Raw genomic sequence first — 27,100 nt, 5'->3', positions numbered from 1 at the left:
CACAAATCGACCCGTGTTTAAAAAAACACCTCAGACACGCGTTGATCGGAGCCTTTGCAATGCAAATATCCCAACTCGGCCTCAACCGAGGGCCGAGCCCCCCTCAGGGAGCCGCCGCTCCCCTCCCTGCCCGCCGAGGGGCCGCCGCCTCGCCTCGCCCAGGCCCGGGGAAGGAGGGGACCGGGGGGGCGCCTGACGGGCTCGCATCCGACCGGAGCCGGGCCCCAAACGGAGCCCGGGGGCCGGTCCCGGGGGCCGGGGCGGTGTCGGGGCGGATCGGGGCGGTCTCCGGGCGTTATTTGTGCCATGTGACGGCGGGAGGAGCCGCGGCTGCAGCCTGCCCGCAGCCCGCCCAGCCACGGGCGCTGCGCGGCGCGGCCCCGGGAGCAGGCTCCGGCGGGACCCGGCGCGGCCGCTGCCATGGGGCGGCCCCAGGACGGTAGGAACCGGAGGGGGGGACGGTGGCTGTGGTGTTTTTTTTTTCCTTTGGGGTGGCGGCTACCGAGCTGCTGAGGCCTCTCCCTTGCTTCCTTCCCTTCCCCATCCCTCGCAGCGGGGCGCTGCTCCTCGGTCAGCGCGGGCTGCGTGGAGCCGGTGCCAGCTTCCCGAAAGATAAATTCATATATATATATATTTTTTTAAAAGCAAACGCTGGGTTCAAACCCGGCTTGCTGAGCCGGGGGTGGAGGTGCTGAGCCAGACTCAGCTGGGTGAGGAGGTCAGGTTGTTCGCTCGGTGCTTGTGGGGCTGCTTTGGTGGTCTCAGGAGCAGGGGCCTGATGGATATCGGGCTTTTTTCCTACACAAACCCCTTGGTGATGTGATGGGAGCTCGGGTAATCCTCTATTTGAAGTGCCTGGTGTTGCTGGAAGAACAACAGGAGCGTGCTGCCTGCTGCTGCTGCTACAGGATGGATGCAGACAGCCGGGCTGTGGCCATTCCCGAGCAGAAACCTGTGAAGCGAGCCATTGCTCGAGATAAGGAAGTTTACAAAATGATTATAAAGATGGAAGTTTGCTGCCTTGGAGATAGATTGGCTTTTCTTTTCCTGATAGCGATGCAGGAAGAGTTTATGACCCTTTTGTCCCAGGAGCAACCTTTCCCCAGCCGGAGAGCTGGATGGGGTCAAAGTACCGATCTCAGCCCAGGAGGAAGGCAATTTCTGCGGTGAGTTGATAGGGAAGCTGCTGGGAGCGTGGTGGGGCTGTGCTACTGTTTACCAAGCGAGTGGCAGCCCTGAGAGGCACTTCAGTGGCTTCTGGAGGAGCCCTCCCCGGCCAACCCGCTGCTGGTGCGCCCGTCTCCTCCCTGCTCCGTCAGTGTGCCTGGCCTCCAGCCCTGTCATGGCTCTGGGGCGTTGTGATGATGGTTTCGTAAAGCCGTAATTTATTCTCCCCCCCCTCCTAGTTGTGCTGAAGACAAGGGATGAACTTGAGCAGCCTATTCCTCTGGGGGGCATTGTGTTGTTGCAGTGCAGCAGCAGCAGGCTTTTGCAGCCGCTCGCGGAGGTTACTGGATCGCGCTGTAATGGGACTGAAGTTTGTTTGTAAACTTACGTTAGAGATGTGGTTTTGTGTTCCAGGAACTGGCTAGCTGAGATGTGCTGTGTCTGTGTGGAGCCGGATCGCTGCAGCTGGGTCCGGGATGTGGAAAATGTGCTCTGCTTGCTGCTCTCTTGTCTCGCCCTGGCCTCCTGCGTTTCCTTTCCTCAAAGTGAAAGCAGCCTGCAAGGGCTGCTCGTCTCCTCAAATCCCTCTTGTGAGGGGTAATTAAATTCATGAAGTCACCTGAACTACGAATCTGTAGATAGTGAGCCAGTCTGCATGCTGTGCCAATCTTTGTGATTTGAGTGCAGACTGCTGACGGTTAGTCTTCACATTTCAGTGTTTCTGAAGATCGTATGATGTGGAAGAGAGCATGCCCTGTGGCTGAGGTTTGTCTCAGTCAGATTTTGTGCCCAGTGCCACTGAACACACTGGAGCTGGTCCCTGGTAGCCAGAACAGGCTGGCTGGCTCTGATACACCAGTGTGAGGTTGTATTTACAGTTTCAGGCTGAAGTGTACATGTACTGACTCAGTCTGGAGTCAGGGCTTGTGCTGACAAGGGGAGTGAGGATTGACTGTGTTGGCAGGGAGCATCAATGAGATGACCTCAGCTGGGATGTTCAGTGATCCTCCCCTAGCACAGCTTATCTCCCTGTCCTATGCAGGGAGGCTTCTGTTAACTAGTGGAGTGATGGTAGCATTATAGCAGTAGAAAAACAGCTTATAGAGCTGCGTGGATGATACCGATGAGGTCTGTTTTAGTATGAGTTGCCTGAACCTTGATCGTGCTGAAGGCTGGCGTATGTGGCTGGCTGTGAAACCTGCTGCCCCGCTCCTCTGTGTTTGCAGGCATGTGACACGAGCTAGCAAACTGATCTGCTAGCACAAGATAGGAGTTAGACATCAGCTGCTTCCAGGCAAAGCTGCGTAATGACTGCAGAATAAAAGTGAGTAAGTGTCTGAGAACCAGGGTTACCAACCTGTGGTCGCTGGACCGCTTTGCTGGTGGTCACCATCGATTGGGTTGATGTCAAGGTGTTGACTCACTTCCAGTTACTACACAGTTCTGAGCAATGAAGACCTTCCCTTGAGTTACTCTTCCATGTGAGTAATTGCTGCAGCTGCCTCTGTTTCAATAAATAACTGCTGGGGTGGAGGGGAGGGGAGCACAGTTGTCCTTGGCAGAGATGGGGTATGTGTTACAGGAGATGGCCAAACACTTGGTAAACTGCAAGTCTGAGGAAAGCCTAGCTTCAAAGTTCTGGTTTCCAAGCTCACGGGTGCAGGCTGGGGAGACCACAGCTAACAGGCTTTCTTCATGGACTACTAAAGCAGCGTCACTTTTTTTTTTTTTTTAAAGGAAAGAGGGAAAGTGGTAGTTCATGGATTCACTAGCAGCTCTGCACCACTTGGCCCTTTTAGGTTTAGGAGCTCCTGAGCTACAGTAAGTCAGCCTGCTGGGTTGATCAGGGAACTTTCTTCCCCGAAGATCATGCTTCTGGGTGAAGCAGGGTCATCCAGCAGTCTTGTTGGGCAGCTGAGTATGACAGGAGACTGAAGGAAATTCGCTCTTGTGAATTTCCCTCCCAAGGGATGCTCTTGTGAGGGGAATTAGTGAGCTGTAAAACTTCAGAACACTGCATTAAAGCTCAAAACAGAACAGGGGAAAAAAAAAAAGCTTGGGGGCTTGCTTTTTTAAAAAACAAAGTGAACCCCTGTCAGGTCCAGATGAGAGGTGCAGCAGTGATCTTTAGAGCTCCAGTCTGTTGTAGCGCTGTGTTGGGCCAAAAAAGAACACCTGTTTCTGGCTTATGGGTAAAGGGTGGCTTTTAGCAGTTGAGCTTGTTGATTTGTTCCCGGCACTCCCAGGCTGGGAGCTATTGACTTTCTGTTTAGTAAATGCACATACCTGTCTAGTGCTGCGGACTGTTTATTGTGGCTCAGGGGAAAAAGTGTTGTAACATTTGGGAGGCAACAGAACTGCCTGGTATTGCTGCAGCATCCAAGAAAAAGCTTTAAAAACAAGCGTAAATATTGAGACATCTGAAATTACCTCTGACTCAAGCTGTTCAGGGTATTGACAGCTGTGCGTGTCTGCCTAGGCACGCCTTTTTCTTAGATTAGGGGATCAAAGGGGGTGTGGATCAACTCTAAACCAAGCGGAGTCTGCTCCTCTTCAGTCGCCCACTGAACGTAGTCCTCGTCCATGTGAATGCTCAAACATGAGGTCCTAATGGCTTGCAGATCTTCTTGCAGAACTAAAACTTGCACACATCATGTCCAGAGGCAGGGGAGATGCTGGCTGCTTTGCCCAGGCTGCAGCTGATAGTTTCAGAGCTCTTCTGACTTCCACTTTGGCAACTGCCAGACTTTGCGTAGGGAAGTGTGAGAAGTGCCTGGCTGGGATGGGTTTGTGCTGTCTGCTCAGCGTGCTGTTGATTTATTTGACCTCTTGATACACAAGTGCTGTGTTTTGGGTGAGATTGAGGAATGGGAATAGCTTTAAAAAAAGCTGAGATGAAGCCAGCTAAGGGTTCTTGCTTACTTCCCTGTAAGTATAAATCTTCCCTTCTTGCTGGTCTGGGGATATGGGTATGAGCCATCCACATCCACAGTGTCTGAGCTTCACAAAACAATATTTGAAGTGGATAAAGTACCTCAGCTGTGAAAAGACAGTTAGTGATACAGCTTTTGAGCTAGTTCAGAGTTGATCTAACATCTTAAAGTCTAATATTTCCTTCCTGCAGCCACCTGTGTTACTGCTAGGAAAAATCCCCTCCATCCTCTGGAGTTTGCTCTTGCCTGTGCCTGTAAGGAGTGTGGGTTCTGGAAACGGGGTCAGCCACCCAGCAAAAACCCTTCCAGTCCAGCAGAGTGAGGGGGGAAGCTCAGGGATGCTCACGGTGCTGTGTGATGGAGATGTAGCCCTGTTACATACACATGGCTTTGCACCTGGGAGGAGTGTAAGCCAGGCTGTCTGAAGGCTACATGTTGTATGTCTGCTGCTGCTTTTCTTCTTCTCATAGCTGGGAGGTCAAGAGCACTGCTCCCTGCTCTGGTCCTACCCTCCCACCAAAGGACAGGCTGCAGCACTGAGCTTCTGCTGTGTCCCTGCAGAAACAGCTTCACGTAAGTGTCACGGGGAAGATGCTTGAGAGCACGCAGGTGGGTGTCTGTCAGCCTTGCTGTTTCACTGACCTTGTTCTGTCCAAGCTGTCCTTCCTGACAAACTTGCAGCGCTGTAGTAAACACTGATGCATGTGTTGGTTAGGTGTTTGCTTAGCAATTCTTTCCTGGCTCAGTTAAAGGCATTGATGTTCTTGGTGGCAGTGACACCTTGCTGCTGGTCAGTGACTGGAATAACTGACTGAGTGCTGATGTGCCAACGAGTTCCTGTGTGCCTTACAGGCAAGGCCTGACTTCCCTCCCTTGCAGTCAGTCCAGCTGGATGCCACTTTTCCTTCTTAAAATATGAAGGCTTCTTCATGTCAACCAAAGCATCTGTTGCAGGCAGAGCTTTGATCCCGGAGAGGCTCAGGAGTAACTGGTGCTCTGGAGCTGCCCATCTGGAAACAGCGTGTGGCTGAGGCATGTTTTTGTACTGGGACCGTGGTTTAAATTTTAATTCTGGGTGTTAATCGAGTATGGGAGCTACTTTCTTTGGCAGCTGTGGGTGCCACAAGCTGCCTCAACTCTTCGTGTAGCATTTCAGGGGTGGAAATGCAGGCAGACTCTCCCTGATAAGATAAATGTGGTGTGAGCTGGATGCTGCTGTGGTGTCCACCCCACTTGGGGGGTGAACAAGGATCCTGCAGGACATCAGCCGAGCTGGATAACGTCCTGCTCTTGATCTACAACTGAGTAAAACCGTCCTAGTGCAGGCAGCCTTTGCAGATACCCCTTTTTTGGGCAGAGTATGGAGAAAAGAGTGGTTTCTTTTAATTCTTTGTGCTCTGGGCACGGACCACTGGCACCAGCAGATGCAGCTGCAGGCTGGTGAGCTGGCTCTGGGTGCTGCTCCATGACTGCTGGGGACAGCCCTCGGTTGCGTGCTGCCATGCCTGGGATCCAGAGCTTCCCAGCTGGTGCTTGTAGCGCTCTGTCAGGGTTACGTGTGCCCCAGGGAGTGTGGTTTAGAGGGATGAGCACAGGGCTGCGAGCCAGGGACAGCTGTGGGCTAATCCCTTCTATACATCTGGCTTGATGTGTGGCCTCGCTTCAGTCACTGAATGTTTTGCTCGAGGGTTCTTCTAGAAAGGCAGAAAAAGTAACATTTGTCTTATATGCTTACCTTTGGCAGGGATGGATGCTAATCCCAGGTTTTGTTTCATGGTCTCTACCCCGTGGCTTACACAAGCAGTTGGTATTGGGTGGAATTACGATGCTGGGGTGGGAAATGTCCTCCCTACCCACAGGTAGAAGTGCCCCGGCTGGGAGCAGGGTGCTCAACATGCTGCAGGCTTTCTGTTCATCCCCTGATGATGGGGCCTTATTTCTCTTCTGTTTTTCTGTGCTGTGTTTAAGCAGGGCTGAACTTCAGCTTTAAGGAAGATTTTTGGATGAACATCTGACCTTACTAGAACAGTCACCTGTCCTTGCCTTACCTCTTCTTAACCCTGGAGTCTCTTTCACTAATGCTTGTCTACTTCTGGCTCTGCTGGTTTTTCTCTGCTAGGAAATGTGAAGACAGACTTCGAACCGGAGCAGCGCTGCTACTGGATAGCAGTAAAGCTTTTAACCTGCGAAACTTCCCCTGGGAGCTGGAAGCTTTTTACCCTTACGGAAAGGAAAACACACAAACATCTGCCTGATTTCAGAGAGCAACAACTCCTGACATGAGAGTTTTGGGGCGGAAGGTGGTAATGTCTGAATGTGGGGTTACCAAACATGGGCTTTTTCTTTTAGCCTGGGAGGGGAATTTGATGAAGCTTGTAAGTTGGAGCAGCTGTGTAGATGTTCGTTTCAAACTGCTTTCTTTGGATAGCTGGTATGTTATCATGTCAGGAATCTGTCCCGAGGAGATCCCGGATGGGGCCTTGACACCATAAATGTACAAAGGCACTCGGTTGCACAAAAACTACAGAAACAACTCTAGTTCTAAAGAACGTGAGCCACTGATGGTAAACAGCCAAGAAAAGCAAGCAAGGGCTAAGGCCAAGCTGTTCTCTACATGAGAAGGCTGCATCGGTCTCAGATGTTTAGAAATCCTTAGTTTAAGCTTTTGGCAACTTCGCTGTGGAGAACTTCTGGTTTGAATGGCCTGTTGGAAGTTAAACTCTACATTAAGCAGAGATGTGAAAAATGCCTGGATTCCAGCTATGGTGTCCTGAGGCTTGAAGGATGTTCTGGAGTTTGCCCACGTGCAGTTCTTTCCTAGACACCCTAATTCATTGTCATGTTGCGCTTCAGGAGCCCCAGGTCGGTAGGGATGTAGCCTGGGGAGCTGTGCTGCAGGGAAACAAGCAAAACTTCTTCGTGAAGGTAATAATAACCTTTAAAATGCTTCCAGTCTTGGTCCATGCTATGAAGGAATCTGGACACTGGGTATGTGGTATGGAGCGGCTGGTGCTGTGCTGTCAGCAGTTCTGCCTGGGGCTGTCTTTGGCCAATTTTCCATGGCTATTTAAAGACTAAACAGCTCATCTTATCGAACCTGGGTGGCAAGGGAGGGATTGCTTTGTCCTGTTCCAATCCCGGGGCACTGCTGGGTTTGGGACCTGAAGTTTCAGGTGGGGCCCACATCAATAATTCCCTACAACATCAGCTGAACTTTGACAGTTAGCACCGATGCACTAATTCTGTAGCTGCTCAACACTTCCTAGAAGAAACCTGTTGCTATTTCAGCTGAAAAGAGATTTGGGGTCCGTATGAATCCAGAAAGCACCTGGTTTGTCAATGTAAGGCTTGCTTTTATGGGCAGGGAGTAGAGCTGTGTGTTCTGGGGTTACGTGATGGCAGGAGCTGCTGCAGGTTGATGTGTGCTGCTCCTACCCTTGCTGTCACAGCTCCATGGTCATGACTTGAGGGCTTGGCTTCCTCTCCTCGTGTCCCACACAGCCTCACTGCTAACGGGCTGGGGTTTTCCATGCGGCGTGTTGTGCACTTCCAGCTGGAACAAGATGGAGCTGGGGGGTGGGAGTGAATCAACCTAATGAATGTTTCTTTTCTGTGAGCCAGCGCCTTGCTTTCCTCCCTACTACATAGCAGCTTTCTTGGAGTGCCGTGTCCCTCTTGCAACAAGGCTCAGACAGACATTTCTAAGTGGTTTCAGCCTCAGACTTGGCTCTGGGATTGATTCAGGCACATGCATCTCTTAGATCTTGCTAGCACAGCTTAGCTTGCAGCCGAGGAGGAAAAGGGCAGAAGGGCTGCACACATGGCACTGATTCCAGCAGGATATTGCTGTAAGGTTAGGTATGTGGCACGCTGTCTTGCCAGCGTTCAGCTGCTGCTTGCATTTGTACGAGTTAAAAAGGGGGCTGCTAATCTGATGGGTAGTGGCTGTGAGCGTGGGTAGTGGTGAAAAGCCAGGGGAGTGGAGGCAGAGCAAAGTGGTGTGCTACCAGTTGTCCGGGCTGTGGGCCTGACTTGCTGTATGTTGGTGTTTGGGAAGAGAAAAGGGGCAAAGTTTGTATCTTATGGTTGTAAATTTGAGCTTGCTTCAGTGGCTGAGGATCATCCTGGAATTTGGAGACACTGCCCTCGGTTTATCAGCTTCCAGATGCGCTGGAGGAGCAGCGTGCTGCTGAGTAGTTAAACTTTCTGACCTGTTTGCAAGAAGCAGACATCAGAGGAATGGAGCTCCCCTGGAAGGTTGATTCTGCATATTTCCACAGCTGAATCTCTCCTGTCTTATTGAGGTATTGGGGTTCCTCACGTGCTTCTGGTCCCCTGGGGGTCAGGAGATGGAAGGTGTTGCCTTGCACTGAGACTTGTGGAGGGGCAGGTTGCATGTGCCCACACGGGCCTGGATCTGCACTTCTGGCATGAATCACATCAAAACTCCAGGCTCGATAGCTGAGTGATCGGGCTGCTGCCCAGCTTGTGGACCCTGAACTGGATCTGCAAGAGGCACAGCTCTGTGTCAACACGTTAAATGGGAGGGGACACCTGACTGGGGTGAGCCTGGAAGGGGCTGTAACCCACATCCCCAGGCAGGCTGGGGTTGTGCAACTCCCCTCGTGCTTGCTTCACAGCCAGGGCAGCACTGCTCCACGGGGGGAGGTTTGCCAAGGGTGCTGCCTCTCCTGGGTGGCAGAGAGGCCCAGATGTTTACCTGGGAGGAATTCCAGTGAATCTGCAGGGTTTGGGAGCTTGTTGGTCTCCAAAGAGAATTTTGCTGCTAGGTGTACTTGTGTACTCACTTGGTGCTTTCTAGAAGGGCTTTCTGCTCTTTAGGAATTGATTTAGTGGTGACTCGTGGTGTGCCTTCAGCCTTTGCCCTTTGCTGTAGGGATGCAGTTGTCAGCATCCAGTGTTTTCTTCCCAGCCAGATGGCTCTGGGTAGAACAGCTCAGCTTGCTGCCGTGGGCACTATCATATGGCAGCGTGCTACCAGTGGGGGTAAACAGAGTTTGTTGACTGGTGGGATGTGTGCAATGCCCCTCGACTACACTTAGTAGGTAGAAACACGTTTGGGCTTTGTGCTGGGGGTGGTGTGGCTTCTGGCATGCATTTAGGAACATGCAAGAGCAGAGCGTGTGGCTCCAGCTCAGCTGAACTGTGTTTTTGTGGGATAAGTGCTACAGCACTTCTGCGAAATGGGAGCAGGATGACTGGCAATGGTTTCGCTATTGCTGGGAAGAAACGGAGTTGAAAGGCTCTTAGTTTTAAGTGGGAGTGGGAAGAGCCTTCCTGATGCAGGTAAGACCTCAGGGGGCACTGGAAGTGCTGTAGACCATCTATTAAGACAGATGGCAAATCCCCCCGGTGTGGTTGAGGTAGGAGAGTTGCTGTCAATCTAACAGTCATTAAGGTGAGCAGGAAGGGTAGTTCAGTACCTTAGTACATGGCTGGAGCAATGCACTTACATGCTACCAGCATTAGGCTCTCTTCAGACCTTCACAAAAAAAAAAAAAGCCAGTCCCTGGTCTGGATTGCTCTTGAAAGAGCTCTTGGCCTCATGGGGATCCTCATTCCAAGGTGTCAAACAGCACAGCAGGAGGCCCACCAGTGGCTTTACTGAGACAGCTTTTATGCTAACGGAGCTTTCCATACCCTTTTCCTCTCATTTTAGCGTATCTCAGCCACCCACAAAGCAAAATGGAAATCCTGTCTGACCCATGGCTGTGCTGCTGAATGGGCATCGAGTGGAAGTTGTCATTGTCACCGAGGGGACAAAGCAAGTGGCCCAGCAGGTGGCAGTGGCGAAGGAGGTGGCTTTGCAGGTGGCTGAGTGTTTCCCTTTTTGTCTGTGAGTCTGACAGAGCAGCTGGGTAGGCTAATTAGTACATGCCTGCATGCATTTAGCTGGGGCTTCTGTAGCCAGCTTTTTCGAGCTGTAGGACGGTGTCACCAAAGCAGTGGGATTCTCTGCGGGGGATGGCTGGAAGGTGAATTCAGCTCATCTTCTCGCTGAGCATGGGAAGTGGTGGTGAGGGTAACAAATGACTTTAGGAATGAAGCTGCAAGGTGAGCTTGGTCTGGTGGGAGGCTTCTAAAGGCAAAACGCTGGGTGTGGTGGCTGTAGTTGAATTTCTAAGCATTGGATGTCCTAGAGAGCATGTATTTATTCCATGTTTGGGTGGCTGTGGTGTGCTGAACAGTGGGTGGCAGTGGCCACCTTATTACTCTTAAATTGGTGCTTGTGCATAGCAAATCTAGGCAAAGCTGTAGGAGCCATCCAGGCTGCTTAAAAGGAGCAAGGACCTCAGTGGCAGCTGAAAAACAGGTGAACACACTTGCTAAATCTGGTCTGCCTCTGCCAAAAGACAAGCTCAGATGTTGAAGGGATCTAGCAGCTAACACAACCATTTGTTTCTAGAATTCTTAGTTGCTAAACTCCAAAAATGCAAGGCAGCCTCTCTTCCTGCTTGTTCTTAGGTATGCTGCGTCTTGAGAACAGATCTCTTGATTGTTCCTGTAAGGTTTCTTCCTCTCTCTCTATACTTCTTAAGCTCTTTTAATGTGCTTCAAACTCGGTTTCCTAATTGGAAACTTTCCATTGATGTCATGGGAGCTTTCTGTGGCCCACATCAAATAGTTTGGTTCACCAGGAATTAAGTGACTGTACAAATGTTTATATTAAACACTTATTTAGAAGGCAGGCTGATTTATGAGGACCTATGATGACTTCGGTATGTTGGGAGGATAGGTCGGCTGTACGGGCTTTTGTGTTGCCTTTGAACTCCAAAAGTTCTGGCAGCTGTTTCATGCCCAGATAAGACAACTCAGGCGTGCTTACATCTAATCAACCTGCCCCATCACCAGCTCTTGTGCTCTTTGCTATCTCTGGCACTGCAGAGGCTTTTTTTTTTTTGAATGGTTAACCTTAATGGGAAGGACTCAGACAGCCACGTCTGGAATAGTCCGAGCAGAAAGCTAGCTTAATTACAGGTACTGGAATTTCTGTTTTTGAGAGGAAATCCACAGTTTAGTCTGCTGAGAAGCCCTAGGGAGGGAAGGAAGAGATGGTGAACACGTGTGATCTTCAGACTCTGCTTACTCAGGCTTCTGTGGTGGGGTCAGGGTGCTCAGAAGCTGGAAACAGGAGGGATAAATACTGTCTTAACATCACCTCTGAACAGACATCGGATGCTGAAGAGTGGCCACCTCTATTCTTCCCTGGGGATTGTGAAGGTCTTTCCTTTAGGTTAGGATGAAGCACGAAGGTTACAGAACTGACCTACTAGTACATGATGTTTAAGGAACTTTCTTAGCAGTTGATTGTCTTAGCAGGTAGCTGAACAAAACCTCTAACATGCCCATCAGTCAGATTTGTAAGACTTGCTGGACTTCATTGTCATGTGCATTCCCTGTGGAATGAGCAAGTCCAGTCTGTGCTTCTGAGATGGACTTTACAGAAAACTTCCCCTTCTTCTCCAAATTCTGCCCTTCCCTTTGCAGAGGGCAGAATACCTTTAAAAAAAAACCTTTATGTTTGAACGAAAATTACAGGAAGAGTGAGGTTTTAATGTCTGGAATTAAGCTCAGCAGTGGGCGGGATCTTCTCAGGGTTGTTGCTTGGCCATGAAAACAGGGTAGCTGCTTCCTACCTGAAGGAGGAGATTACATTCCCTTTACATAAAGAAAGTTCACGATATCTTTTGTGAAACTGATATTGTAAGGGTTGTCATGGCTGCTAATTGCAGCCTTTACGTGTGCCAGCGTCATGTTTGATGTAACTGTTGATGATGCTGAGCTAGGAGGCTTTTTTGGAGGAGGATGACTTAGGACATCTGTTCTTGTGGTGGGGCTGAAGTTGGACTGCTCCGTACAGGGCTTCATCTTGTGAGTCTGGATGATGAAACTAAAATGGCCCAGAGTAAAAACTCCATCTGCTTTCAGGTATTATCTGAAAGGATGACGTTTAAAGCTGTTCATAATCAAAAAGCCTGTCCAAATCTCTCTTCAGACAATGGATCTGTCTCTACTAATATATCCTCTGCATGGTTCAGAGCGGGAGTGCTCAACCAGTTGTTCCAGTTGCTTGTGGTGAAGCAACTGGTGTGGACTGTTAGTTCGTGCCTGCTCTTACCACACAGAGGTACTACCACGGCGTAAGGCAGCAGCGTTGGACCTACCCACACAGATTTGCTTCACTGCTCTGAAGTAAATGATCAAGGTGCAGCTTGATGTCAGCACGGGGGTGATGAGGAAGCTATTGAAGATATGACTTGATTTACAGAGCATGAGAGAGTTGAACTGTTTAGGAATGCATTTCAGAGGGTGGCTCAGTCAGACAAATTAAGGGACAAATTCCACTGCCAGATACTATGGGCACTAACCAGAAGAGAGGCAACTGTGTGGTGTTGTAGCTGCGTGTTGCTAGTTGTGCTTTTTCACCAAAAAAAAGGCAATTTGTTCTTTATTACCATGACTGTTACTTCCAGGAAAAGTTGTTCTTGGATATCTGGACTCCCTACGGTGCAGATGTCCTCTGAAGGCAGCACGTGTGTATCTGCAGCCACCGTTTGCACCATGTGCTTTATTCCATTTCGCTTTAGTTCTCTGCTTTCATGATGTGCTTTATTCTGTTTCACTTTGGTTCTCTGCTTCCAGATCAGATCTGCCTAGTTCCAGTCACACAGGGACACAGCTTCAGGCAGCCAGGCTAGGGGAGCTTTCGAAAGTTGCTGTTACGTGAGGCCTTTCGCAATGCGGAGTGATGTAAAACGCCAGATGAAGCTTTTGGTAACCCTGCTTATCTCCAACACCCATAGCAATTTCCAAGGACCCTTTCAGGTAATGGTGAAAGCAAAACATTGCATCATGTTGAGACTGTGCCCAGCTGCAGCCCTCATTCAGATGTGCGGTGTCTCTCTTCCTAATTATGGTATGTCCCAGGTCAATTATATTTAAACACAGAGTCCAACCGTGTCATTAAATTTTTTTTGGCTAATGACAAGGCAGAAATCTAGCGAGGCATCATCCCAGAGTGCTCTGCTGTGGGGAGTTGCTGTGTCTGTTCCAGTAAAGCTGGCAGTGTGAGCTGTCTCTTGTGTAATCCGTCTGCCAGGAATATCCTCTTAGTTCAGCACTTTGAGAGCTGCTGTGGGATGGCTTTTGCTTGTGCGTACGGTTGTCTTCCTGAGCGTGCCGCTGGAGTGGTTTGCTAAATGTTGACAAATGTCTCAGCGCTAGCTTGTTGCATATCTATCTGGCTATCTCTTTGAATTTCTGCTCACATAACCACTGTTTGAGCTGCAGAGCTCCTGGCAGCTGCTTCGGGAATGAGGTGAACGCATCTTTCTAGAGACTGGCAGCGAGCTGGGTCAGGCTGAGTGCACCGTGTTGGTTTCTCTTGGCCTGAGAGTTTGAAGCAATTTAAAGGTTAGGTAAAAGGTTTCCAGGTTAGCTGTAAGCTGATCAGGGAACGGGTAAAGATCCATCCTTGCCTTGCAGATATCCTGAGCTGAAGTAAAACAAATGTGTGCGCATGGTAGGCAGTGTAGGTAGCCAAAGCATACACACAGCCCTTAGATTCTGCAGCTCGTGTGTTAGCTCTGCATTTCACAGATAGCTGGGCCAGGAGAACAAGGTAAAGCAGCTTACATGAAAGCTGTCTCGTCCCCTACTGATGCTTGCACCAAGCTTTAAATGTGTGAAGTTTTTTTGCTACTAAACAGCAGCAAACAGTCCTTTCCCACCCAAAACCTCAGGATGGCAGATCAAAGTGGCTCTCAGAAAGGCTGAGTCTGCGTAAGATGTTTGGAGGGACTTGTCTCAGAGGTGCTGAGGAGAAGACAGAAGAACAGAGATGCTCAAATGTTCCTCTCCCTGTTCAGATGGTGTGAGCAGAACACAAGTGCTTTCTGCCTGGTTTCTTTCCAGTGGAAGCCCATACACCACAGCATGGAAAAACACAAGGGAAAAAAGGTTGCCATCCCCTGCCCTGCTGCATCAAGTGCCAATAAATCCAATTAAAGCTTGTGGAGATGCAGAGCACAGTTGACGTGCCCTCGATGCACTTCTGTGACAAACCTCAGTGCCTCTGTGGTGCTGTACAGGACTGGACTTGAGCACAATGTCTAAAAATTTGTATTATATAACCAACTCATGACGATCCTGACTTGACTCTCTGCAAGGAACAGACCGTTCTAGGCAGACAAGAAATGCCAAGGCTTTTTTCCTTTCTTTACTGGCTGGCTCGCAAGCCATTTATGCCAAAACATTCGGGAGGCGTTCTGCCATGGTGTGACTCTGCTTCCTTTCTGCTGAGGGAGATCCCTAGGAAACTGCTTTCCCTCTGGAGGCTTGGAGGGGAAGAGGGAATTGAAGGCTGTGACGGGGATATTGTGGACTTGAGCAAGCCAAGGTGCCTGATTACACGGGGCAGCAAGTTTGGGTTTGTCTGGGCTCTTTGCATCAGCTGGCTGTTGCAGCAGTTGGAGAAGAAAAATTGCATCTTCCGGCTATGCTGTTGGATTTGGGAAGGGTTTTTCCATAGCTTTTATTATGTTTTAAGGCTTGTTGTTATTCCCAGATCAAACTTGAACAGAAAACATAAGCCTGCTGCCAGCTTTCTGTCACAGACACCTTTTATCTTGCATTCATCTCTTCCAAGCAGATGCTGCTTTCATTTCTTTTGCCTTTCTTGCTACAAGACTGAAATTAACAGCCCTTTGATGCAGGGCGAGAAAAATGTATTTCAAAGCAGAGTACCTAGTGAACTTTAATAAAACTGTTTGTATTTTGAAGGTAATTCTGCGTTCCTTTGAAACGGATCTGGGAGATGTTTGAGCCCTGTTTGCTCAGCGTGCGGATCCCTCCTTGCCTGGGATTATTCTGTTTGGGAGAGGGGTGCAGGTGAAGCTGAGCTCCTTGGGATGAGGCTGTGCCTGGAGAAGAGGCAGATGCTGATGGGATGCGGTGTTCCTGCAGATGGTTTTTCTTCCAGTTCTTTACAACAAGCTGCAGTGCGTGGCTGATGCCATCACAAGAGTGCCAGCCATGGAGCTAAAGGTAGAGCACAGCAGGGGGAAGGAGCAGAGGAGAACACGTCTGCAGACCCTTCTTGTGGCAGGGAAGCAACCCGTAGCCTGTAGCCAGACAGCCTTCTTCCCAGTCCACCCTGCCCTCCCCAGCCTTCCTGCCTTCAAAGCCTTGCATTGAGCGTGAGGTTTGTGTGAACATCCAGCTTCGGGCTTTCATCTTTTCCACTTAAAAAGATGAGCTCTGTTCCTGTAAGGTGGAGTACTTCCTACAGGGCGGTGTGGCTGAGCCCTGTGCATGGGGAGCATTGTTTCCAAGGGGCACGTTGGCCCCGTGCAGGGAGGGCTGCTGGTGAGTGAGGCTGAGCCACAGCGTTGTTCATGGAGCTGGTGACTCTGGGAAGTGGAGAACTCCTAAATTTAAGCCTGGATGGCTTGGCTAGCAGTCAGGACACAAGAAAAGATGTTTCTGATGTCATTTACCATGTTGTAAAAGCTATCTGATGCAGCAGAGGCACATCTAATACACGGGTTATGGTTTCAAGAGCAAATTTTAGAGAAGAGGCAGGGGAAAATACCTGCTAGAAAAGGGTAGAAGCCAGGCTTTTTTGGAGATGAATTACAAAATTCATTTTTTGGAAGTGATTATGCTTTTTGTTTGCCTGGACCAAAAGAAGCTTTTTTTTTTTTTTTGACATTTTTTTGACATTTTTTGACTTTTTTTTTTTTGACAATTCTTTAACACCATCAGCATGTTTAACAACATGCTGATGGTGTTAAAGAATTTGATGGGCTTTTGGGTTAGGAAGCCTCAACTTGATTTAAAGAACCTGTGATAGCTGTGTAAACTCTCGCTTTGGATGCACATGCAGGGGTGTTGACTCTTGAAAACATCCTTTTGTTAAGCGAACAGAACTGTTTTCTAAACAGTCTATGAAAAAAAAAATCACTTCCTCAGTGACTCAACTGTCTCCTCGTGAGGTTTTCATCTCCAGCAGTGACACCCTCAGTCTCCACACACCTCAGGACAGGAAAGACCTGAATTTATAGCTTGAGTAAGCTCTGAAAGATCTCCAGGGTCTTTATACATCATGATGTACCTTCATTCTTCTTTTTCAACACTCAACGTGCCCAGGGTGAAGGAATCTGGGTAAATATCGTAGAAGGCTGAGGTTTTTTCCTCCATGTGGCAAGGTAAGACAAAGACCTGTGAACTCTTTAAACCCGTGCTTCAATTGCTTAGTGATTCACTGTCAATTAAAGGCTGTACTACGTGTACTTGTTCAGGATTTATTTGGCCAGGGGATTAACACAAAGTTCAGCCTGAAACTGGCTGATTGAACTGGAAAGACTTGATGAGGGAAGAAGATGGATAGCTCGAAGTGTAAGGAAGAGTTTTCTCCTCATGAAGAGAGTCAGGCATTGGAGCGGGTTGCCCAGAGGCTGGGCAGTCTCTGGTTTTGAAGGCTGACCACAGTAAACTGGATCAAGCTCTGATCCTGCTCAGAGGAGGAGATGGGACTGGAGACCTCCTCAGGTCCTGAAATCAGCTTGTGGAGGCCTCTCGCTGGGTGATACCATTGGAAGAAAGCTAACTTTGGGAGGTGGGTAAGCTGTTTATTTAGTTGTTAGGCAAGGCTTATACGTACAGCCAGGCTGTAACCTGGGGGTTTTGATTGTTTATTTCCTGGGGAAGCTGCTCTGACAACCTCTTACCATACATTTCTGTTCTATAAATCACACCGAGATGCAAATGAGTTACTTTTTTTTTTCAAATCTCAGCATCACCGCTACCACTTCTAAACTCTGATTTAAAATGTGTGTAAGAAACTTTCTTCCAGCCTCCTCTTAATGTCACAAGTAAGCTACAAATCAAAACTTGCTGATTTCAATTCCTAGCTACTGGTGTTGCTGCACAGATAGCAGTGGTGAGCCATTTTTGCTTGACAGTAGTGTTGTTCGCTTCGGAGCAGGCTGTCCTTGGAAGGATACCAGTGGTTCTAGGCTCTCAAAAGAGCCAAATAAGCTTGCTTTTTCTTCTGAGTCCATCCACAGGATCAGGAGGATTTCTATAGTTGTCATATAGGGCTTGCATTGTCACTGTGAGTGTTGGTTCTTGGTACGGTGCTGTGTCTCAGACTCCTTCAGAAGCTCACTGCAGTGCTGTGGGCCGAACAATGCAGCCAGCTCTTGCCAGCTGTTTTGTCACCTCTGGGATTCTGGAAAAATACGGTAGGAGAGACAAAACAGATCCTTAGGGAGATGGCTTTCTGCTCAGTATTGTAGAAAATGCTCACATCCCTTGAATCCAGAGGATGACAGATCTGAATTGCAGGATACAGCAGAGGTTAATGTCAGGTGTGCCTTTGGAAGGCATTTCTTCTCCCAGGCAATCCTGCTCAAGGGTTTAACAGCTTTGTTATGTGATGTTTAACAAGCCAAGATGAGAAATGACTGCTGCTAAACTGCAGGGCTTCTTGGCTGGCTACTTGGTTTGACTGTGACCTTGTGAATGTTACAGGTCAGAGGAGCATGGCTAGCTTCAGCCTGGGACCTGCTGGTGAGAGAAAGGATGGGAGAGGAGCTGCTCCGTGTGCTGAGGCAGGCTGCTGGTTGTTGTACTGCGTCCTCTGCCTTCTTTCTACTTGAGGCTCTGTGGATGGGGTCGTGCTGTAGCGTTGGTCACTCGTAGAAGGATGCAGGCGGTGCTGTGCAGAGATCCTTCGCTGTGTGAGTTAGTCGCAGAGTTCCAGAACTTCATTCTTGCTTTTTCATTGTTATGGTGTCTGATAGGGTTAGAAAATTCTGAAATTTCAGTAAACTTCTGAAAACTTGTGAAATCCTCAGTCAGAAAGCCCACTACAGGCTGAATGCAGACTGTACAAGGGAGGACAACAGGGATGAGCTTGGAAGTAGGCTGCTGAATGTGAAGAAGAGGATGCCAGCTGTGGTGGTGAGGATGGTAATGCAAAGAAACTGAAACTGGAAGAGAAAAAAAGCGAACTGCCTTCAAAGTCAGGGAGAAAGCAGGCTTTGGCGAGGAGGAGCGGAGTGCTGTCCTGCTGGGTGTTGTGTGCTGAGCCTCGGAGTTTTGTCTGTAGTGTGGGCAGCTTGGGGCATCCTCTGTGCTCCTGCGTGCCTTCACCTCTTGCCCTAATTCCATCCCTGTGATGCAGTAGGTGTGCCCTGCTCTCACTCAGAGCACTTTCCCCTGCTGGTTCCCTGGTAGGCTGGTAGCAGCATCGCTGCCCATCCAAGGGGAAGAGAAGCAAGTGAGGAGGTGCTGTGATGCAGGGATGGAATGTGACTGCAGCTCCAGCACCTCCTGGTGAGGCTTCTCTGCTCCTGGATGTCCTGCTCTGTCCCCATAATTTCACAGAGGACAACCTTCTATTTGTGGTGCCATGGGAATTTAATGCCTTGCTCAGAGGGAGCAGGGATCCACTCTTGTAATGGACTTAGGGCTTTGTTCCTAGCGCGTGGCCCAGATTTCAGCTCGTTTGGTAGTGCTGCTCATCAGCACCAGCCACTTGCACAACTTCCCCTTTGGCATCGATGTATTTGATGTAGATTTGTGTACTGAAGCTTCAGACAAAATAAACCTATTTGAGGGCAGCAGGCTGAGTAATCTAGTGCTTGGCAGCTGCTCTGCTGCGGGGATTTTTGCTTTACTGTTAGCAGTGCTTGTGACATCTTTAAATGAAAAGAGGAAGGAGGAGGCTGTAGCTGGGCAGCCCTCATTAAAATAGCTTAAACTGCAAATGGTTTTCCTGAGGAAAAAGAGATCCTGCTGGATTCTGGGTGGCTGCAGACAGAATGAGGGGTGTTCCTTTTAGGAGCAGGGGCTGATATGCTAACAACTGCTGTGAATCTGATGTTTTGAAGTTACCTACTTAGAAAACGCTGCTTTTGGAGATTGGGATACCTAGGGCTGTGATGCTGATACAGCAAGAGCTCAGCTCCTGTCCTCGTGCAGGTATTACGCTTGGTGAGTACTAGGCAACTTCCATCAGTGCTGCTCCAGACCATGGCTTTACTCCTCAGCCTGACTGACAAGCCCAAGCAAGATAGCAATCACGTTGCTCCCTTCATTCCTACAAACACAATGTACTTAGAGAGGCTTCCTAAAAATCTACCCAGGCTGAGGATAGCTAAAACGGGAGGCTCCGGCTCTGGACTGGGGGCGGATAGCACAAGATGCAGCTGTAAGAAGCATCTTTGTTCTTCCCAGCTGTCACCTAGGAAGGAGACAGATGGGGAGCTCTGGTAGGTGATGGTGGAGAACTTCAGCATGGGTTTCTTCTAACACAGCTGCTGCTGCTAGCATTTAACCACAGTGATTCATTGTTAACTCACTTCAGAGGGGAAGGAGTGCTTTGTTACCAAAACCTTTTTCCTGATGGCTTGTTTTGTCCACTCTTGCAGTCTTAGCCAAAAAGAGCTTCCAATAAAGGAACAGAAACTCTGTCCAGAGGTAGAAACGAGCTTCGCTCTCACTGCTTTCCTCCACATCTACTGATTACAAGGCAACACTAATGAATGAAGATACTGGGATGTGAGGGCCGGATGGTGTGCTGGGTGAAGTGCCAATTAGTAAATGAGGAAATAACTGAAAGAATAGAGCTCTTGTACAAGAGGGTGGCTCAGGGTGGATTATGTAGCATTTAACGCAAATAGCTTTGGACATAAACACTGACATTGAAAACTTCTGGTGGCCTAATTGTGGAGGGAATGCCTTTCTAAATGCAGCTTGTCTTGGGATGTTCCAGCTTCAGTGCTGGAGGGAGAAACATGAGGCTGATGTGGCAACTTGGCCAGGTGCTGACTTTTTTTTTTTAGCACCGGTATTAAACCATACAGTTTTACTCCATCTATGGAGTGCTTTCTGGAGAGAGTGCCAGCCAAAATTAATTGTTGCTTGCTTTGTCCCCTCTTTTGAGCTGGGACAAAGGCTTGCAGTGCCAGGCAGTGAAGCAGCCTGGGGAGCAGCACCTTCCTGGACTGGTTCCCAGTTCAGTCTTAGCATGCTCGCATTGCTGCTTGTGCAAGCAGGGTGAGGAATGGGACGGGAAGGGCTGGAGGAGAGGAACTGACTAATGCAGCACTGCTCCTTGTGGCTTTCAGTGCACTGGAATGAACTGTGACTGGGCGACAATCCTCTGGCCCATTACTAACTGCACTGAAGGTATGTGTGTATTCCTGCTTCCCTTTTTTTTTAATCCCAGTTCAGACTGGCTTTCCACAAAGGCTCCAGAGTAGCCGACCGACCTAGTCAGTTTGAAACCCTTCTGAAAGGGAAACTAAAGCATTGCAGTGCTGTAACTCAGCCTTGTCAGGGCAGGTACCTCCGAGTCCTTTGTCCTTCCTGTTCATTTCCCTGGCTCTGCTCAGGCTGTCCTTTCTCTGTAACTCCAACTTACATTTTAAGGTGTGGTCCACATGTAGACTTTCTAAATGGCTTACACTTCTCGTGACTTTCTGTGAAGATAGACTGAAAGGAGCTCTGGAAGACCCTGGCACTTCTTCCTGTGTCACCGTTTAATCTACAGGTCCTGAAGAGCTCATCAGAGATGCTTCCCTGCTCGTTGAAGACAAGGGAAAGCTCCAAGATCTTCATAGAGCTCAGGTCAGCCCCTTGCCCTGAAGGAGCCCTTGTCTGAGGGCAGTGCTATATGATACCTGAGCAGAAGCCTCAGTATAATCCTTGGTTATAGAATATCTTTTTAGAAACTGGGCTGATTAATTTGTGTGGCAGCAGCATAGAGGTGGCTGCTAAAGGATGGGGAATGTTTTAAGACAAGCACTGTTCGTGTGCTTGGTAGTTAGTCCCACAAACGAGTCTTTCAGGTGCAGCTTGGTCATTAAACTGGGGCTTCTGTGTTTGCAGCGTGCCCAGCAGAGACTTCAGCCTTGCTGGGGTGGGAGGCATCCTCTGGCAACACCACAAATTGCCGTGCCAAATCTCCGTAACATAAGGAAAAGGTAATTGGGATGGTCAAGCAGGTTCAAAAGTGTACAAAAGGTGATACACGGGGCAAGGTGGAAAAGTTGCATGTGGCCTGCCTGCCTGCTACCTGCATGACTTATTGCTGTAGGCTGCAGGCAGAGCAGAGCTGTCCCTTGAGAGCATGCAAAGAAATCAGAATGGGGAAAAGCCTGTGCCTCTTGCAGGTGACTTCTCCTGCTGGGATCTATGCTAGCCCAGTTTTTCTCCTTGAAATAAGCTCTCCCGAGACTCCAGGACATTACTGTCTTTTTCTTAAGGCAGAGACTTTGCTGTATCAACCTGGAAACAGCTTCCAAATGGCCTTAACATTGATATAAGCAAACCCTATCCCCCCAAAATGTGTTGATGACACAAGCAACGAGGAAAAGAATCATCTGTCTGATGGTTCCAGCCTGGAAAAGGTACCAGGAGCTTAAAAAAGTGACTTGACCAAATGTGACCAGTGAGACTACAGCCTGGTATGCAGCAAGTATGTCTCGCTTGGTCTGGAAAGCATTTGGGCCAGTGCTTGTGTGTCCTCTAAATGGGAATCTGCGTGCTGGGGCACGTGGAGGGCTTGTCGTGCTGGCGGAGCGTGTTGGAGCTGGAGCACTGCAGCCTCCCAGGAGTTGCTCAAACAAGTGTCTCGGTGCAGGGGCTGGAAACAGCTTGTTCTGCAGAATGGCCGTGTCTGACTAACGTCTGCAGAGCCCTCCGAGCAGGACTAGGGCTGTGGATAAAAGTACAGCGACTGCACTGCCTCGGTTTCTATCTGCAGTAGCTGCATGGCTTTGTAACCTTGCTGCAATGTTTCCTTCTGCCTCCCTCAGGGGAAGAAAGGAGCTGTCTGGGTCTTCCTGCTGCTATAAAACCATGCACAGGTCCTGTCTTGGCTCAGGCACAGCTGCCAAGGCACAGCTTTTTTCTATTTCCTCCCAAAGAATCTCTCTGGAGCGCAGAGCTGCGGCTCAAAGCTCAACTCCCCGCATCTGATCTTCATCAGCTACAGCGTGTCCCCACTCCAGCCTGTCCACAAGCTCTGTGTTGGAAAAACAAGGAATGTCTGCAATCCATTCGGGCGCATTGCTAACGTGGGCCACGGGGAGAACATAGCAGGGCTGGTGTCTGAGCATGCGACAGTCTGTCCTGGGGCACCGAGCAGATGCTGAGCTCCACCTGGCCCTGGAGCTGATCAGATCAGTTCCCCGGGTTTGTACCAGTTGCCAGGAAATAACTTGCTAGAAACTATAGTTCAGTTGCTTCTGGAAAATAGCGTTTTGCCAGTTGGCTACGAAGAGCTATTCTAGACCAGCAGGATGTTGGAGAAGAGCAAAGGGGAGAGGTGTAAGGAAGGTCACTGCTGCAGCTGCAGATGTGGGACATGGGAAGGGACGCTGGCCACGTTTCTCAGCCCTTGGCTAGGATGCGGAGCTGTCAGTTGTGTGGGATGGTGAACTTGGGACTCTCCTGCCTTTGGGGAAAGCTTCAGTCGGTCGCTAGCTCTCTGGCCTGTTCGTTCAGCCCCTGCTCAGAGGCTTCTCTCAGGCCCCAGGGTGAGCTCAACCACGCTCCTTGTGCCACGCGATGCTGCCTGCCCTGCCGTGCAGGTACTGATGTGCCTCTGTGGCAGTGCTGCCTGGTGGTGAGGATCTGTTTGGAGTCAGGCTTTGTACGATGAGCATGCAAGGAAACCACAGCGAATTGCTCAACTCCTTCACATCTGTTACAACACCAACAAACGAACCACTTCTCGCCAGAGTCTCGCTGTCCTGAGTTCAGCAGTGTTTGCTCTGTCACAGCCCTGCTCCGTGAGGAAGAGTGGGAAGGAAATGGACACATGGCAGGGCGAGGAGATGAGAAGCAGTGCTGTCTGCGAGGCAGAGGTCTGAAGCCAGCTGTGCAGCTGGTTTAAGCTCCACATCCTTCTGGTCCTGCTGGGATACAGAGGGCAGTGCATCCTTGAAGCAGCTTCAGCAAGAACTACAAAAGAACTGCTTGAGAGTATTGGAGTAAGTAGACTGACCACGGGAAGACGGGCTAACAGCTCTCCTGCCAAAAACCTAACATCCTGCAGGGACTGAGAGCCTCTTAGCGTTGCTCCCAGCCTTTATGGATACAGATGCCAGCGCTCAGACTGACTTCCTCTACTTGAGAGGGAGGCAGGGGAACAGAAGTCCTGATGAGCCTTGCTACCACTCGTCCTTTCAGGAAGGGAAGTCTCCAGCCCGATGTGTTATGAAACAAAGCTGTCTGCTGTCCGTGGGGTGCACTCCAGCACATGGGCTGGACGAAAGGTCATGGATTGTGCTGGTGGACGAGCCCTTATGTCAGTGTGGCACGCTGATCCTAGTGCTGTGCCTGTGAGGACACGTTAGTCATCAGTGGGAGAGGCTGGGGAAGAACACGTGCTGCTGTTCTGAAGGCTTGTTAAGGACAAGTCTGGCCCTAAAGCACAGGGCTGGAGTGCAAGGGAGGGCTTAGCACTGCAAATCTCTGTTTTAAGGCTTGATGCCCACAAAACATGGCATTGCCAGAGCACGTAGCTGCAGTCTTACCTCTGAGAAGCTATAAAGGAACAAGATAAAAGCTATAAAGGAACAAGATAAGAGACATGAAGCATGGTATTTCTTCAAGGCTCTTTAACTTGCATTAATTGGCATTTGTGCGTTATCTGGGTGCTACCTTAAACGGAGCTGCAAAGAATCTAATGACCTTTCTGACACATCCCCTCAACTTCCTCTGTAAGGGAAATCTGCTTGAGTTCACTCTTTCATTTCAAGAAAAATCTTAGTTTTTGTGTAACCAAAACTGCCGTTTGTAACCAAGTAACCAATATTCAATAGCAGAGAGTCTCTGGCAAGAGCTGCAGGACTCCTGCCTGAATTTCCTTATTACAGAAACTTCTCAGAGCTACCTCTCCTGTGAAGTCCTTTCTGCTGGGTTACACAGCACTGCCCTTAGCGGGAGCTGGCTAGGTAGGGGGACAGAGGAGACTTGTTCATGTTGGTGTCTTGTTGGTGGCTCAGTTGAGGATGGGTTATTTTGGGTTTTAGGGTTGTTCCAGATTTAGCTTCCTTGGATGTGCTGCCTTCTGAGTGACTTCAGTGTTGTGCTGGAGAGCCAGCCCCTCCACTCAGGGTGTAGGAGGGCATGCTGTCCTCATCACACTGCCTTTCAACACTGCAATAACAGCTAGGAAATTCTGCAGAACCTTTCTTATCCCAAGGAGAGGTTCCTTCGAGTATTGCATTCATACAGACAAGCTGGTTCAGTGGCTACAAATCCCAGCAATGTCGTGCAGTGGCAGGCTCTTGGCTTCCTCAAAGGCTCTCCTGGGGTGTCTCGGGGTGGACGTGCTTATGCCACCTGCCAGATGTGTAGGAGAGCAAAGCTTTCGATATCTAGAACCACGATATGTGCTGCTTAGGAGAACAAGGCTGTTGGCTTAGCGAGGTGGTTTGTTAGCTCAGCAGCCTGGGGAGGTCACTGCCAAACACCACGTCCCATTCCCCCCATCCCCAACACACTTGTGCAGTTCACACCAAGGACCTGATTCTGCTCAAGGATGTTCCTCTCTGCTCTTTGCTGGGACACGTGCCATCTGCAATTGTCTTGCCCTGCCTCTGGTGATCTTGGTGACCGCGGTTTCACTTTCTGCAGCAGCTCACCCTGCTGAGCCCAGCTGCTGCTGCTGCTCCTCGCTAGGTGGGGCTGGGGGAGCTGCCCCTTGGCACCGCCGCAGCCTTCTGCATGGAGAGTGAGATAGCAAGGAGGCTCCCTGCTGCTGCCAAAACCAATGCTATGTAATAAATGCTGCCTGCCCAGCCCAGGTCTAAGAACAATTGCAACACTCCGAAACCAGCTCTGGCCACGTCTGGTGCGATCGTTGCTGTCATCTGCTTCGTGGCTGCTTGTTCTCTGCTAATGCAGCGCTTGGGAGCTGCAGAGTAGGTAAGCTTACTGCCCCTGCAAGGCTTTGCTCAATGTTTAATGGGGTGGGAAGGGTGTTAAAGCTGGAGTGCTGGCGAAATGGTTGCATCAGGGCTGGATGTGGAGGTGTCACAGCTTTGCTGTGATTCCCTTCTGCAGGAGGCAGAAGTGCATGCTGCAAGCGAGGCACTACAGCTTTGATGTTAAGAATTAAGGCTAAATAAAACAGTCCTGATTCTTGGGTGCTAAGGTTTGAATGCTGTTTGCATTTGAGGCTTGCAAGCTCCTTTCTTACCCATGCTTTTAGGATGGTTTTGTAGCATCAATGTTCATTCTTTGTAAAACTGAGCAAAAAAGCAGAAGGCTTGCGTGAACAACGGGTCAGCTCTTAAAAGTGAGGAGAAACTCATGCTGAGGCAGAGTCTAGAAAGCAAATTCTAAAGTTCCTATCAAAGAAAGGGGATAGCTCTGTGTGAAGGGCCTCTGGGGATTGAGTACAAAGCCAGCATGTCAGGTACCTGGGATCACCTTGCGAATTCTCCAGGTAAGCTGCTGCCAGCCAACAAATAAAAGTAGCAGCAGTGCAGCCCCTATCAGTTTAGCTTCTTTATCCACTAGCTTGTGGGATGAATGTTCAGCCCAAGAAAATGCACCAAGTTTACTTAATGGGCTTCTATTAAAAGCATGGAAACCTAAGCAAAAGTACACGTGCTTTTTCTGTGGTCTCATTTACTAGAGCTGTGTCCTTTAGTTCATCTTTCCAAAGGAGTAAGCAAGTAAATGATAGAGCAGAACATTTTCTGTCGTTACCCTGAGGTTTCCCAGACTGGAAATCTGTAGGGCAGGGCTTCGATTCACTGTCTGCAGAGTCCGCTGTCTGTGTTTAAAGGCTTGGACTCTTATCTACAGAAGTAGTCGTATAACTATGAGGGAAAACATAAGCCACAGTAAACTGGAAGAAATAGGCTTGAAGTAAAAGTGGATGGGAGATCAAGGGGTTCCAGGGCTTTCATGTAGTGGTGTAACCACTGCTCCAGACAGGTGTGCTGGGGGTGTTGAGCTGCAGAGCAAGGGAAGAGCCGTGAGGAGCTGCGTTTTTTGCAGTCACATTAACAAAACTTTTTGCAACTGACTGAAGTGCTCCTGGTCCTTCCTTCTGGTAAAGCTCGTAACTGAGGGAGAATGACTTGCCAGTACTTGACCTAATGAAAACATCTGTTTTCAGTGGCTGAGTGCCCCGCAGGTGCTTAAACAACTGCATGCATTTTCCAGTAAGTGTTCTGTGCTTTTCATTGTTTTGGATAGGCTGCCCCTAGAACTCGCTGCCCTTTGCAGTTTGGGTTGAGCCATCCGTGCTGTGCAGAGGCTCTGGCAGCTCAGGAGCTGGCTCGGGGGGATGCTAAAGGGACCAGCAGTGACTTTCTCTATGGCTACTGCATATTCTTTGCCTTGTGTGGAGACATGACTGGGATGTTGAGGGCTTTCACTGCTGTGCAAGCTGCTTCCAAATGGTGTTGAAAATCCATACAGCAGCCTGTTAAAATTCCTCTGTCACTTTGAGACGGAGCTACCTGACACAACCTCCTGCTGTGTGAAGAAACTTGAGTGGGAACAGCTCTCTGGCTTCAGATGAAACAATGAGGGCTCCTTGGGTGAGTTCTCTGGCTTGCGTATGCTGCATTGATAGCTGGGACTGCATTCGTGTGCTCAGATCAGGTGAATGGGTCTGAATGCTGGCATAGGTAAGTGTGAGGTGAGTTGTCTTGGAATGATAGACAGTGGTTTAGATTTGGGTGACTTTTCAAACCTCTCTGTGTGAACCAAGGCACTGCTTAGCCTGATGTTCCCCAGGTTCTGGGTGACAGGAGGGAAGTGACTGAAACCAAATTCTAGCTACTTGATTCACACCAGGAAACAAAATACCCTGCTGGGGGGTAGTGGAGGCTGCTGTCTGCGTGGCATCAGCCTGCTTGGGTTAATCATGAGCTGAAGGGGCCGTGGGCACAGGATGGTCCTGCTCTGTTGTACACAGCATGGTGCTGAACTAA

The 27,100-nt window shown here is 49.4% G+C and overlaps 1 protein-coding gene across 1 annotated transcript in view; it reads left to right on the top strand.

Moving 5' to 3' along the window:
* Window positions 1-302: 302 nt before the first annotated feature.
* Window positions 303-27,100, top strand: part of SPSB1 (splA/ryanodine receptor domain and SOCS box containing 1) — a 38,235-nt gene continuing 11,437 nt past the window's right edge. The window contains exon 1 of the mRNA XM_084300301.1: window positions 303-439. The gene's annotated coding sequence lies outside the window, so the exon portion shown is untranslated. The remainder of the gene's footprint in view (window positions 440-27,100) is intronic.

Source organism: Netta rufina (assembly GCF_964035555.1).
Source record: "Netta rufina genome assembly, chromosome: 22".
Classification (NCBI taxonomy): Eukaryota; Metazoa; Chordata; class Aves; order Anseriformes; family Anatidae; genus Netta; species Netta rufina.
The sequence above is the reverse complement of the archived record's forward strand: the minus strand, read 5'-3'. Positions and strand labels throughout refer to the sequence as shown.